The sequence below is a fragment of the Crocodylus siamensis genome, chromosome 8 (genome assembly GCF_052110815.1).
Source record: "Crocodylus siamensis isolate JL-2025a chromosome 8, ASM5211081v1, whole genome shotgun sequence".
Classification (NCBI taxonomy): Eukaryota; Metazoa; Chordata; order Crocodylia; family Crocodylidae; genus Crocodylus; species Crocodylus siamensis.
In genome coordinates this window covers 32078194-32093824 of record NC_143402.1, presented here as the reverse complement: position 1 = coordinate 32093824, position 15631 = coordinate 32078194, and positions in this window count along the sequence as shown.

The following is a 15631-nucleotide window of genomic DNA, read 5'->3' as shown; positions in this document are numbered from 1 at the left end:
CACTGTTGATGACAGCAGAGCAATAACAAGATGTTGCCAAATTCATGCAGACACAAAGAGATCCCCTTTTTCTCATTCTTTCTTTAGGGTCAGCGGATTATGGCTGGGCATATTCTGTGGCCCTCAGTTTCTTGGATTCTCTGTGTAAATTAATCCAGTTCTATGACAGTACTGACCTTACAAACTATTCACAGAATTTATATAATATATACGAGCTGACAGCCATGGTCAACCTTTTATATAACCTCTAACCTTTATATAACCTATATAGGACATTTATGTAAAGGTTAAGCAGAGCTGTCAGATTTTTTAGTGATGGACTATACCAGGAAAAAAACTAACTTTGAGAAATGCCATATTTAAAGGCAGCCCATCCCATAATCTGCTTTGCTACCTATTTCCCTTCCGTTTCTTTTTTCACATTTTTTGCATCTTTTGTCATTGATTCACTATGAGCCATACCATCATGAAACCTGTTTTCTTTCTTCCCTTCCCCACCCTAATCATTTCTATTGTATTCAAAATGCTGTGTTAAGCTGTTGCATGCTATATTTAAAATCTTAAAAGAGATTAATTCAGAAATGTATGGATACTCTTTTCTAGAAGCGCCTATTTTGGGTCTGATACCCTCTGGCCACAATCTCTTTACATGTTCCTTTCTACAAGGATCTAGACAGTGCAAAGAAAGAAAGTCACTAAGTTTATGCTACAATCAAAGTGGTTGATAAGACTTATCCTAGGTGGGTAATTCTGAAGAGAAGAAAAATGAAGAACCTGCATTTTTCTGTGAGAATTTTTTTATGCTTCTGAAAGTGGTTTGAAATGTGTATATGAAACAGGTAACTATACTCTTCAGCCTCAGGCCTCCAAATATTCTAAGGTTCAGAAAGTAAATATTTAGAAATGAAATATTACACTAGACTCATCATGGGGGCCATGTCTCTCCTGGTGTCCCAAACTTTATCCCAAGTCAATTTTTGTACCTTAAAATATAGCTGCTGAAAAATTCCATTGAAATAAAATGACATGATGAAACTACTACCTAACAATTAACTAGCTGAAAATGGCTTCATAGTGAATACTTCAATTATTTTGGTGCATCTAAAGTCTTTCACAAATATTTCTCTCCTGTTTAGCATTAAGTTAAGTAAATGTAAATGAGAGAGAAAGGCAACCAAGAAGCAGCAGCAAAGTGAAGGTCAGTCCATCTTAAGTAACTCCTGGGTCCATCTTTAGCATATTGGGGCATCCATTGCTCTTAAAGATTTGGTCTGCAGTTCACAGTTTCTCTAAGAGATTTGATTTGACACAGCAGGAAAGTGCTGCATTTTTCTGAATGTTGAGGGCCTTAAAAAGTGATATTTGTGGTGATATGTTCTGTATAGTGGGCCAGATACTATTAATGTGACAGTATAAAATCTCTTCTAGCATATTTACAAAATATTTGTCTAGGAAAGGCAGTTATTTTTTTACTGTCACTAGAAAGCCATATTGTATTTTCTGTACATTAACAAGAATTGTGAGGAATGCAATATATGCTAAAATCTTATTGGTGAACTGTAATATAAAAACTTCTAATGATATGAGTTTGAAATGGGCATATATATTGTTCAGTACTCAATATTGGAAAAGACTTGAATGAATTAAGCAGGTCATCTCAAATAAGTGTTAACATAGCATACAATACTATCATGAGTTCTGTATGAGTTCTATTTTAAAAAGAAAGGGAACATGGTACTATTTTAGAATAGTCTTCACTATAATATCAGCTTTTCTTTATGACATAGATCCAGATGTACAGATGCTATAACAGGAAAAAATAGGGTCCTTGTTAAAAAAAAAACCCAAACCAAAATAACCCCATGTTCCCTGTACATTATATTTTTTAACTTGGGCACTTCCACAGTTAGGCTAGCTGTGTATTGGCCTATGCTTGAAAACCCAGCAAGGTGATTGACCTAATGAAATTGATCCCCTAATTTTCTTCAGGCTTCTGGAAATTCTGTCCTGAAATACAATTCACTTTGTTACACCTCTTTACTACAATTCTGTTTGAATCAGGGAACAGAGATGATAATTAGTGAATAAACTAACCAAACAGATTAGAGTACTAATGAAGAATAATGAAATCTTCCTCAGATGAACATTGCTTATGACAGTTGGTAAGTTTAATTGTTTGGAATTTTCAACTAAATTCAAATAATAAATTCTGGAAAAAATAATCACGGTCTGTTGCAAACAATTACTAGACAACCATCATTGAATAAATTATTCTATATGAGTAATTCACAAAGAGCTAAAAATGATGCATTTCCATGATGGAATTCAAAACTTGGCCATCTCCCTCTTTCAGTATTTCTAAAGAGAATAAAAGTGAACCACTTTTAAAAGAGAAAAAAACTAAGTCAGACATCTGGCTTTGTTTGCAGGAGCTTTCTCAGTATTTTTTCACTAACATAGGTTACTCACAAAATTACCATTGAAGAAAAAATCTTGATAACTTAAAGTATAAGGATGTAAAAGGGGCTGCAGACTTAAGTGAAAATGTAAAGAGTATTGTGGTCACAAAACAAACGTTTTATTGTAAAATATTACAACTTACATCCATGAAACTAAGCAGATGAAGGGTACACACCAAAGCATATGCCTTTTCATGTTGTGTGCTGTGAAATATAGGATGGTGTTTTTGTTTCTGTTGCATGGATGCTTGACCTAGAAGTATGAGCAATACAAATCACATATGCTTTACATTGCAGTCTAATGTTGGCTCTGGAGATTGGCCAAAAAGTTTAAAGTTATTTACAGGCTGAACTGTGGAGGCTTCAGCTGAAATGTGAAATTACAGAAGTCAAAAACTATATTATATGCTATAAGAAACTATTGGCCCAACTCTGGAACCAAGGTGTGTTGCAGCCTTTTAGATTTTCAGATGAATTCACCAGCAATACAAGGAGATGAAAATCCCACAAATGGTGTACCTCACACTTCTTGAAAATGTAAGAGTCAGCAAAGACATTGATTTATTGTATTTAACTTACAAAACTCAGTTGCTCTTTTCTAACATGCTGTGTATTAGCCTTTGCTAGGTAACCACATAATCTCATTTCCTCTCTGGTTTTTCTTTACTTTTTGTTGTACAGTTCATTTTTATATGATTGAATTAAATAACAAGTGCTCTTGGGTAAGGAGTGTGTGTGAAATCCTTGTCCAAATGAAGTCAATGTGAGTTTTATGTATTCTTTTCTGTGTGGTGATACACTTAGGGCATACAAGCACTGTATGACAACAAATAGTAAGGATCCTCGACACATTATGGAAAATATTAGAAAACCTTTTTTCCAGTTTAAAAAAGACATTCTCATTAATATATTGTATGTGTACTCATTTAACATAATGTTATGATCAAAATCTAGAAAAATGAAGTCAGAGAGTATTTTTTCATTGGCTTTAGTAGGCATTGGAAAGAAAACTTAAATTTTACAATTTTTTATTTTATTTTAATTTTCAAAAAGAAAAAATGTTTGGATTTAAAAGTTGTGTTGTAGAGCTACAAAATATATTGTGTTTTCTAATTGTCAGTGTAGGTAGTGTCATTTTTTATATTTATTATGGTAATGTTTATTAATATATGATTCTTATTCCGTAGATTTCACAACCTAAATAGATGAGACAGCTCCAGGGTTGAGTATTCAAGCAGAAAGAAGAAGATGATGATAGTATGTCCTTTTAGTTCTATGATTTTTGTGTGGATGTGTTTAGTTAGAAGTAGAAAAGGCAAATGGAAAGAAAAGTGAAAGTATAGGGAAAATTGAAAGGAAAGGAGGGAAGAGGGGCAGTTATGTTGAGCTGAAGTGAAGACTGTAAAGCAGGTTTAAGAGCAAATAACCAATCACACAAGACAGAGAGAAGCTATTAGAACTTATGGCAAATGATTACAGTGTCCAGAACTCCTGATTTGCTTTTTCTGCAGCTACTGCTTCTGCATAGTCTCTAAAGGATTGTTCCTTCCCTAAAGCCATGTAAAAGGTAGGATATATTAAAGGAAAGAGGAGGCATCACTTGGTTTGTAGTGCCTCAAAGTAGGAGAAGACCAGCACAATTTTGAGTCTTACACAGAAAAACACATATGGATTGAAAATTACTCTAAACTGTAGAACTACAATCAGTTTTCAGATCCAAAATTTGTATTTTAATATATATGGATTAATTTGAACAATACAATATATGTAGTAATCCCAAATAAGCAATTTCATAAATACTAATCTAATTCATATAATTTTTAGTGTTCATTATGAGCCAGGAAAGAAAATTGGAAAATATAATAATGTTTATCTTGAGAATTTTTTAAAAGTAAAATATTTAGGCAGGAATGGAAACTGAAGTGCATAATAGACATTGGTTGGAGACTGCAGTAGCAAAGGCTTGCTTTGAAAAGTTTTAAAGCAGAGAGACTGCATTTTCAATCTATGGCCTTTGAAAAGATAATTGATTGTTAAAGAAAGGTGTTTTTGGATAGAAGAATAAAATCAACGTAGACTACAACGGATTGTTCCAGGGGAGACTTGGCATATGAACCTCTGCAAACAAACTGGTATTGTTCAGAATGAGGTTAAAACTTGTATCTGGCATTGTGGCAAAAGAATGAGTTAGTCTTTTTGGAGGAAAATATTGAAAAGGTCTTTAGATGACAAAAGAAAAGTTCTGCGTATGTGCCTGTTTCCAATCCCCAAATGTCATTAAAGATATTCCAGGAGGGCAACCTTAATAAAAGTAGATCTGTTCATACCCACAGTATTGAAAATATGACATATATTTAAAGATACCAGAGTAACCAGAGTACAGCAGAAACAGCAGCATGCACTTGGACTTTAACGTACGATTAGGACTGATTAGAGCAATATAAAACCAAATGTGTTTACACATTTCAGGAATACTTGTTGTGGTTCAGTTAACAGAAGATATGTATGGACATGACAGTTGTATAATTAAACATGCCTTGATGCAGGTGAATGTGAAATTTATAGCCTGTGGCAAATATTAGCACAATGGCACAATTAGGATCTGAGGAATGTTATGCCCCATCCCCAATCATATGTTGTACTGTGCCAGGTGTGCATGGCAGGAAGCATGGTTTTTTTAATGGGAAATAGTTCCTCAAATTCCAATCATGCGACTGCCAGGACCATCCTCTGCCCGATTCTGGGGATCTGGTGGAGGGGAGGGAGGTTGATGATCAACTGATCTTTCAAAATGGCCCAGGCCCAGTCTTTCAGATCTGATTCAGATGAACTGAAGTGTGCATTTCTTTACTATGAAAATAACATTATGGTTTGGGACAAAAAAATCTAGAGCCAAGGTTTATGGATTTTAATATATAGAGGATGACGTTTTGGCTAAATTTTGAAGTGCGCTGACTCTTATCCAAACACTTTGGGAAACCAGAGGAAGGAATCTAAAGGTTGTTTGTAAGAGTGGGAGTGTCTTTCAGGGACACACAGCTGAAGCAGTCAGACCAGGAAGTCAGTTAGTTGCAGTCTGAGTGGGTATGTGGTCATGGGGAAAGAAATGTGTAGGAAAAAAAAGTCTTAGTGCAGGAGCTCTGTACAAATGACCTTAGAAATCTGACTGACTATTATTCCTACTCTAGGGGATGAGTAAAGCAATGGAGCATTGACCTCACTACTATGCAGACTGGCTGTAAGGTATTTGTAACATAAGAATACATAGGAAATATAGAGGATAATGAACAGGGAACAAAATGGCTGATGAGAAACAACTTCCCTCCCCTATAATAGTTTGCATCTTGCTGAGTCAGCTGGTCAATTATTTAGTCTTAACAAATTTGCATATTTTGTAGGTCCCAGAACTAGCATGACTTGTTAACTAGAAAATGATTGAAACCACAACATTTATTATCTGGATTCTAAAATCCCTAAGGTTTAGGATACTTGAGTATGGATTTTTTTGGGGGGGCTTCCCTTCAGTGTAACATGGAATGGAATTTTCTGTAATAAAGTTAAATCTACTCCTGGCCAATTTCATAGATGGGTATACTTACATAAACCTAAGACACCACAAAATGGCATAATAATTCCAGTTTTAGATATATGTGGTCTTTTCTCATCACCCCCCTCTATTAGAGAGCCTATAGAAGTTTTACACAATGCATGCTGGAACTGCATCCTTGCAAAATAATAGTGTGTGTTTGATAAACAATGGATCTAATTAGAAGTAGTTATGCTTCTGTGTTTCCATGATGTAATCCAGTGAGAACTAGTTAGTGTTAGGTAGGCATTATAAATCAATGGGTGATAGTAAAGGATAAAAGATTATGAACTGAAAAGTTTTCTTTGCTGATCATTTGTATTGGTTTTAGTAGGATTTTTAAACTATAGGTTTAAAAGACTGTAATGTGGTTTGGGAGAATTAGCTGGATTCCACTGAAGCACACTTCTAATAGCTGCTTTTTAATGATGTTGTTCTCTTCTATTTTGTTTGGAAACAGTAAATGTCCCTTTGGGCAGTTGCTGAGAATGGTGCCTCAGATTCAATGGGGTAGATTGTTTTGACTAAATACTTCATGCTGAAAAGCTTTTCAGAAACTCAATATAAAACAAAAATAGCCTGAACCAAATGCTATAAAACTCACTGGTCTTTCATCAGTTTTTTTCTGTTCTGGTACCAATGGATTATAGCTGGGCCTCATGATCAGGAAGCATACTTTTGGGCAAAGAAAGGTTTTGGATCTCAGCTTCTGTCTTTGCACTCTATGTTTTCAGGGGCTGTTTGGTAACTATTGCATTTTATTTTGTCATGCTAGACAGTATAGTTTCATAGTTTCATAGTTAGTAGGATCGGAAGGGACCTGAGCAGATCATCGAGTCCGACCCCCTGCCAGGGCAGGAAAGAGTACTGGGGTCAAATGACCCCAGCAAGGTGATTGTCAAGCCTTGTCTTAAAGACCTCCAGGGTAGGAGCCAGGAGCACTTCGCTTGGAAGTTGGTTCCAGATCCTAACCACCCTGACAGTGAAGTAGTGCCTCCTGATGTCTAATGTGAATTTACCCTCTGCCAGCTTGTGACCATTATTTCTAGTCACTCCTGGGGGTGCTTGGGGAAACAGGGACTCCCCCAATGCCTGCTGGTCCACTCTGACTAGTTTGTAACAGGCCACTGGATCCCCCCTCAGCCTTCTCTTGTGGAGGCTGAACAGGTTCAGGTCCCATAGCCTCTCCTCGTAGGGCCTGCCCTGCTGCCCCCTGATCATGCGAATGGCCCTCCTCTGGACCCTCTCCATGTGGTTCACATCCCTCTTGAAGTGTGACGCCCAGAACTGGACACAGTACTCCAGCTGCAGCCTTACCAGTGCTGCCTAGAGGGGGAGCATCACCTCCCTGGACCTGCTTGAGATGCATCTATGGATGCATGACAAGTTGTGGTTGGCCTTCCTGACTGTGTCCCCACACTGCCTGCCTATATTCATCTTGGCATCAATAATGACTCCAAGATCCTATTCTGCCTCTGCACTGATGAGAAGGGAGTTCCACAACCTGTAGGTATGGTGCTGGTTCTTCCTCCCCAGGTGCATCACCTTGCACTTGTCGGTGTTGAATCCCATCCTATTCTCGTCTGCCCACCCCTGTAACCTGTCTAGGTCTGATTGTAGCCTATTCCTGCCTTCTAACATGCCCACATCCCCCCACATCTTAGTGTCATCAGCAAATTTGAACAGGGTGCTTTTTACCCCCTTGTCCAAGTTGCTGATGAAGAAATTGAACAGGACTGAGCCCTGCAGAACCCCACTGCCCACATCCCTCCAGGTCGAAAATGACCCATCCACTACCACTCTCTGGGTGCAGCCCTCCAGCCAGTTGGCGACCCATTTGATTGTGTAGGTGTTGATACCACAGTCCCCCAGTTTCTTAATGAGAATGGGGTGAGAGACAGTGTTGAAGGCCTTCCGAAAGTCCAGAAAGACTATGTCCACGGCTACCCCTGCATCTAAGGATTTGGTGACCTGGCCGTAGAAGGCCACCAGGTTGGTCTGAAGGGACATGCCTCTACTAAACCTGTGTTGGTTGCCCTAAGCATAATCTCCCCTGCTGGCCTCTCGTGGACATGTGCCAGAATAATTCTCTCAAAAAGCTTGCCCAGGATCAAGGTAAGACTAAATGGCCTATAGTTTCCCGGGTCCTCCTTCCTTCCTTTTTTGAAGATGGGAACCACATTGGCCCTCTTCCAGTCCTCTGGCACCACACCACAGCACCACGAGTGCTCGTAAAGCCATGCCAGAGGTCCCGCAATGACCTCAGCTAATTCCCTCAGCATTCTGGGGTGGAGATCATCTGGGCCAGCTGATTTAAATACATCCAGTCCCTCCAGAAGTTCCCTGAATAGATCCTCCCTGACCCTTGGCCTAGGTGCACCTCCCCTGGTGCCTGAGGGGGGGCCCAGGGGATGTGGGGGCTGATCTGGTCCCTGCTCAGGAAAGTGGAGGCAAAGAAGTCATTAAATAGGTTAGCTTTGTCGTCTGGTGTGAAGACTTAATTTTCTAGTGTGTCTTTCAGGGGTCCCACATTACCTGGTACCTTCTTTTTGCCCCCTATGTATTTAAAAAAAGACTTCTTGTTGTCCTTGATCTGGGAAGCTAGTCCCAGTTCCATCTCCACCTTTGCCTTCCTGACTGCCCCCCTACATCCCTAAGCAACCGCTGTACAATTCTGTTTGGTGATGGCCCCTCCTTTCCATTGGGTGTACGCCTCCCTTTTTGCTAGAAGACATTCCTGGATGCTTTTGGTGATCCATGGTGGCTTTTGTGCCCTCCTGCTCCCTTCGATCTGTGTTGGGATTACCTCCCTTTGGACTTGGAGGATCATCTCCTTAAGGAGCATCCACTCTTCTTGGACACCTGGCTCCCCTGCCCTCCAGGACCTCAGTGTTTCCCCAACTATTCTCCTTAGCTCATTGAAGTCCACCCTCCTGAAATCTAGGGCTGCTGCCTTGCTGCAGGCCTTTGCTACCTTGCGCTGGATTGTGAATACCAGCAGGTGATGATCACTGTTGCTCAGGTGGTTGAGCACCCGCAGCCCCCTCACTAGGTCATCACCCGTGGCCAGCACCAGGTTCCAACAAAGGCATCTCCCCTGGTGGGGCTGTGCGCCTCCTGGGTTAGATGGAGGTCCTGCATTCTGGCTAGGAACCTATGTGAGCTGTCAGACCAGGCTGACTGCTCTTCCCAGCAGATGTCTGGAAAGTTCAGGTCATCCATGATGACCACGTCCTTTGACCCAACTACCTCCGTGAGCTGACTTAAGAATTCCTGGTCTAGCTCTTCCCCTTGGCTATATTCTAACCCAGAGCACTTCTGTGTGCCCCTCCTCTGACTCTGTGCTACCTGGTGAGGATGTGTATTCCTCCTTAATGTAGAGCGCCACATCCCTGCCTTTCCTCCCTGTCCTGTCCCTCCTGTACAGCCTATAGCCCTTGATACTCACCGCCCAGTCATGCGTTGGGTCCCACCACATTTCAGTGAGCCTCACTATGTCTGGTTTGGTGTCAGCTAGCAGGACGGTAAGTTCCTTCTGCTTGTTTCCCATACTACGAGCATTTAGTAGTCTGGGCTGGACTGTACTTGTGAGTGCTGCTTGGTTTAGAGGTCCAAGGCTTCCTCCTCCCTCGTCTTTCCCTTCGCTCGATAAGCCTAGTTAAAAGCCTGCCAGAGGAGATCCGCCAACCTAGAAGAGAACACATGCTTACCTTTAGGGGAAAGGTGGAGCCCATCCAACCTGAGCATGTCTCTTGTCGTGATGTGCGGGTCATTGTAAAGGAAGCCAAAGCCCGCCTCAAGACACCATTTCCAAAGCCACCAGTTGGTCTCTGCGATGCATGTCTCATGCCATCTTCCACGTCCACTCATTGGTAGAACAGAAGAGAATACCACCTACAGAAGAAAAAACCACCTAAGTGGTTATCAATGTTAAATATAGCATATTTTTAAACGTTTTTTTTTTAAAAGTTTTATGTGTATGTAAGAATTGAAGGTTAACATTTAGCATTTATTAGAAGGAAGATGCTGAAAACAATTGGCTTACAGGTAAATAAAGGCTTATATTGAATCCCACAATCCCTGACATTTTTTGCTTTGCCCTGCACCTCTAGCCATAGTTGTCTTTCTGAATGCTCTCCTAATTAATTTCACATAGGGGAGTAGTATAGGGGCTTGAAAGTGCCTAGAAAACTGGCCTTTCTGCTTTATATTATCTGTCAAAAATAAATGACTAAAACTGATAGCTATGTTAATATGTGCCTGGAAAAAATAATCAGAATTCTATTTCTGTTTATTATGAATTCATTTTCTGCCCTCTGTTATCTACATATAATAGTAATAGGATATTTTATTAAAAACTATTTAATTATATTACAATGAAAAGACTATTTAGATCAGAAACACTCAGCAAAGATATGAAAAGCAATTATTCTACCCTTCAGTTATGTTCTAACAAAAATTAAACATTTGGAGAAGAAAAAGAAGTGTGAAAGCAGGTGAAAATTCTACCACTGTAAGGACCCTCAGTACTTTTAAGTATTGCAAACCTTACTATTTTAACTAGAGCCCCTTCACAATGATTCTAATTGTGTAGAACTGTCAATTCTTAAAGTTTTCCCAATTCATTTTCTATACGATAGTGTTTCATGATGTCCATATTTTGCTCCCCTTCTTATATTATGCATTTCCATCAAACACAATTATATGTGTTATTATTTACATGAACAAAAGTGTTTTCAGTAAAATACTGTCAGTTATATTAAAAATAACATTTTGCTTTAATTAAAGGGGTGAAAAATCAAGATATATAATCCAAATTATCTAGTACGTTTTCCACTCCCAAAATGTAACTAAATACAAGAGTACAACTGAATTGCTTTATTTTTTCTGACCTCTAATTCAATCTGCAGCCTATGGAGTTAGAAGCAAATGATGCACATTCACTCACATACTTGGTAAGGACAGTGCACTACCAGAATGCTCTCTTTATACTTTAGAGGTGCTGGAACACCATTGATTCCACGAAAGTCAGTGGAAATTCAGAGCACTCACCACTATACTGGAGATATTCATCAATTTTAAGAATTGTGCCCTGTGCCTATAAAACAGCAAGTAAATCCCTTAATCGATCCTAGGGAAAGTAAGAAGGTTAGGAAGTGCCATGCTGGGTCTGGCCACAGGTCCATCTAGCTCAGCATCCTTTATCTCACAGTAACCTAGTAGATGCTAGGGGAAAGAGATTATATCCTAAACTATGAACAATACATGCCCCCAGACATTGGGGGGGTTGGGGGTGGTGACCACCCCCAGGCAGTAGTAGTGTAGTGGTAGTAGTGGTAGTGGTGGTGGTGAGGGAGAAGCATTTGCAGACAGCCACAGTGGAGTCAGCGGTGTCAGGGGGGTGGCAAGCACTGACTGGCAGTCTGAAATCACTCACAGATGCTGCTGGCACTGTTAGTGTGGGAGGGGGGTGTGTGTGAGCTGTGACTGCCCATAGATATCGCTGGCAGAGTTGGTGGCATTTGTTTCAAGGGGTGCACCACTAATTTTAAGGGGTGCACATGACCTGCATGCACCCCCTACAAAGACTGATGAGATCCCTTTGGTGGGGGGCTTTGCCAAAAGGTTTCTGAAAATCTAGGTGGACCCTTGTATGTACCAGATTACCCTGATACAAATGTCTGTTGATACCCTTAATGTATGCTTGTAGAATGGTTAGGCATGGCCGCCCTTTACAGAGACCATGTTGACTGTTCCCCAACAACTATGATGGACAATTTAATTTTTTATGATAGTTTCTATCAATTTGCCACAAGCAGAAGTTAGGCTCACCAGTGTGAAGTTCCTCTGGAACCCTGTAATTGGTGCTACATTGGTTAATCCTCCAATTCTGCAATACTGAGACTGGCTTTGGTAATAGGTTATGGAATAAAGTCATTAGAGCTGCAATTTTGAGTTTTAGCTTTTTTAGGATTCTTGGATGTATATTATCTAGTCTTGGGTGATTTACCATTGTGTAGTTTTTCAGTTTCCTCTATTAATTCCTTTACTAACACTTCCATTTAAGTCCCCAGTATTGGAATCTCTGTCTTCCACAGTAAAGACCAATGCAAAGAACTTTCAGTTTCTCTGGCTTTTATTCACTTTGACCACTCCCTGATTTTCTAATGGCCCATTTGAATTCCTGGTAGGCATCTTGCTTTTAATGTGCGCGTGCACACACACACACACACACACATACACACACCTCTCACTATACAGTTAGGTTTTACATCTCTAGCAAGTTGCTCCTCCAGTTATTTCTTAGCATGCCCTGGTGTACTTTTAACTTTAACTTGCCTCAACTTTATGCTCTCTTCTATTTTCCTTACCTTTCTATTTCTTGAATGACATCTTTTAACCTTTATTACTCAACGTGGATTAGTGGTAATATCCTCTTTTTTTTGGTCTATGTGCTATTTTCTTTCCTTGATCTTCGGTGTGTGTTTAAGTTGTGCCTCCTATAATGTACTTTTAAACAGTCCCCATGCTTTCTGAAAGTTATTAAACCTCTTTGCTATCTCCTTTAATGTCTTTATAACTTCCTAATTTGGTGTAGTTCTCTTTTTTGGACCCTGGTGTGCCCTAGGATTTACAGACTATTAGTTACTGAGTGTTAGTTCCTGCTTGTACTCATTGGTAGCGTGGAAGCATACCTAGATCATCTCCCCCCAGCCACATTCATGTAAGAATGCTTATAATTGAGCCCTAACTCCTAGGAACATACCGATAAAGACAAGTTACAATGTGGAATTAATTTTAACAAATTGTATTTATAAAATTCCAAACAAACTATTGAGATAGTGCAGCTTGGAAAGGGATAGCAAGCTGAAAGTAGTATTGGTATCTTCATGCCAGAGACTTTTAAAATTGAGTATAATTTCTTGGAAAAAGGGCTGTTTTGTACGAATATTTTATAAATGGGATATACAGCTTTCCCTTCAGACTTCTTGCAGATAGGGAGCCAATGTCAATGAGCAATGGGAGTATATGCCAGTGTGGAGAGAGAGAGATTGTATCCCTGCAATCCCAAGATAAGTGGAAGACCACAGGGCCTCTATACCTGAGACTTGCAGATAAACTCCAGGGTTTAAGGGCAGGTGTGTAATGTATACCTTGTGTAATGTCATGCATTCTGTGCACTGAAAATGTGATACAAGTGTGTGACACAAGGAGAACAAACTTGAAAAAGCCTGCTGACTGACCAGGGAATACAAATCCCAGAGGCACCTAGAAGCAGGAAGAGGAAGTGATGGGAAACCATGCAGAATCCTGCTGGTGGACTATAAATCCCAGGAAACCTTAAAGGCAGGAGGAAGAGGTGGCAACCTCTGAGCCCTGGCTGGGTATGTGGCAGAAAACATAGAAACATAGAAGTCATGGTGCCTGCTGTATGATAGACTGAAGGAGAGAGGAGCCTCTGCACAGTGTAGACGAGCCACATACCAACTGCACATGATCCCCAACCTACAGACCTGTATAAAGCAACTCTGGACTAAAGGCTGGTTCTTGGTGACACCTCTGGAAGTGGGGAGGAGACTCTATTTGCTGAATGTATGTACCCCAGTGGTAATGACCACTACCTGTTTACCTGCCCTCTAATTGTATGAAGTTATACTTTGGATGCTTAAGTACTTGTCTTTTTTCCTTCCTGTTGGCTTGTGACCCCAACCCCTAGGACACTCAATATAAAGGAAATCCTTCACTGACTGTAGTGAGCGTAGTTCCTGAAGTTTTCTGGTTCAGGAAGGGTGTTATTCCTGTGTGTGTTTTTTGGGGGGGATTAAGCACTCAAGGATCCTTATTTATAAGACCTGGGGATTTGATATGTGTGTCTATGTACATGTTGTATGTCTCAATTGACTTTTAAAAATTCAGTGATGAAATAAAAGAATATTTACCTAACAATGGTGTCCATCAGTTTACAGTGTCTTGGCAAATAGGAACCACTTTAAACTTACCCTGGGTTTAATTAAGTACAACAGAAAAGAAATATTTTTCCCTGATACTTACAATTCAATGATCAACTTTGGTTAACTAAATCAGTTTGGGAAATATTTGAAACTTTCTACATATGAATCTACAAATTGTTCTCCCAGTAGAAAAATAAAGATTTGCATTTCTGTTTTTACTCCGAAAGCAACAGTTTTGTTTGAAGAATCAAACAAACAAAAAAAATGTATTGTACTGCACCAGCTGCCAGTATTATTAGCAAATTCAACCAAAATTTATAGTTAAACAACACATGGAGGAAGTATGGCAAATGCTATCAAAACACAGCGTTCGGACATTATATAAATTATGTGGATGAAAGGTAATGAGCTAGTTTTAAACAAGTGCAAAAATGACATGTTGGGGGGTGGGAATGGATGAAATCCCACTATTATACAAAAGAACAACAGGCAATAGTAACAACAAAGAAAAATTGGGCAGGAGACCAAGAATGACTGAGAGAGATTTAACTGGAAATAATAATGTTAAAGTGTTGTTAGGTATTACTCTTCCCACTTGTTAAGTGTGCTTAAGATAGGAGTGTCCTGACATCAAAGCAGGAGAAGATGAGATAAATGCACTCTGAGCGTTTCAAACTTATGCCTCGTTGGGTGAGGAGCATCTCTGACTGGTGTCACAAAGTTCTTCTTGGGGTAATGATAGTTTGTTCCACAGGGCCAATGTAATCAATTTACAGTTGTCTTGCATCCCAGCATCTACCTCTGCCAACACTTTCTCCCACCTCAGTGTGGATGATCTACTCCCTCAAACTCTATTGCCCTAGATGGATGGAGAGTGAGGGAGAGCTGAGGAGCCAGGCAGCTACAGAAGACCAGAGAGCCAGGAAGCCACAGGAGATGGGGAGAGAGCTGAGCAGCTACAAGGCAGACTTGGCAGCTCCTACCCGCACCCCTGCTCACCAGCCTTTTTTGGCTCCTCAGTTTCCTGCAGCTTCCCAGCTTTCTGGCTCATTGTGGGTGCCTAAGCATGTGCAGTGAGGCTGCTCTGATGTGCTGCAATTACAGTGTGTAGAGAAGACTTGATTAATCGAGTCTGCCAGAGCGTGGTAATTGCTACGCTCCAGCAGACTCCAGTATCACACATATCAATGTCTCCACACTGAAAAATGGTGGTGGGGGTGCTTTAAGTAAACTTGTTCGATGAGCTTTGTTTAAAGAGCCCCTGCCACCATTTTTCAGCACAGAGATGCCGATATACGATGCCCTGGGTGTATTAATTAGAGCACCTCTTGAAGACGCTCTAATTAAAGTGCCCTCCCCCTCACCACTCCTGGAGCATATGTATAAATGCCCCATCTGTCTGGGGCAGTAGAAAGACTGTAAAGAGCAAGGACATGTCAGCAAAGGCTGCTACAGACAAGATGTGCAACAGCTGGCATTTTCAAACTGACCTCCTCAATCAGAAAGAAATTGTTTTGCACCTCCTTAGTTTTCTTCTTTCAGAGCTGCCGTGCAGGCCTCAAAGAGATCTGGTCTTCTTTTCCTCTTCCCCCAGGGGGCAGGAAGAATGGTGAAGTATTGGCCTAAGGACTGAA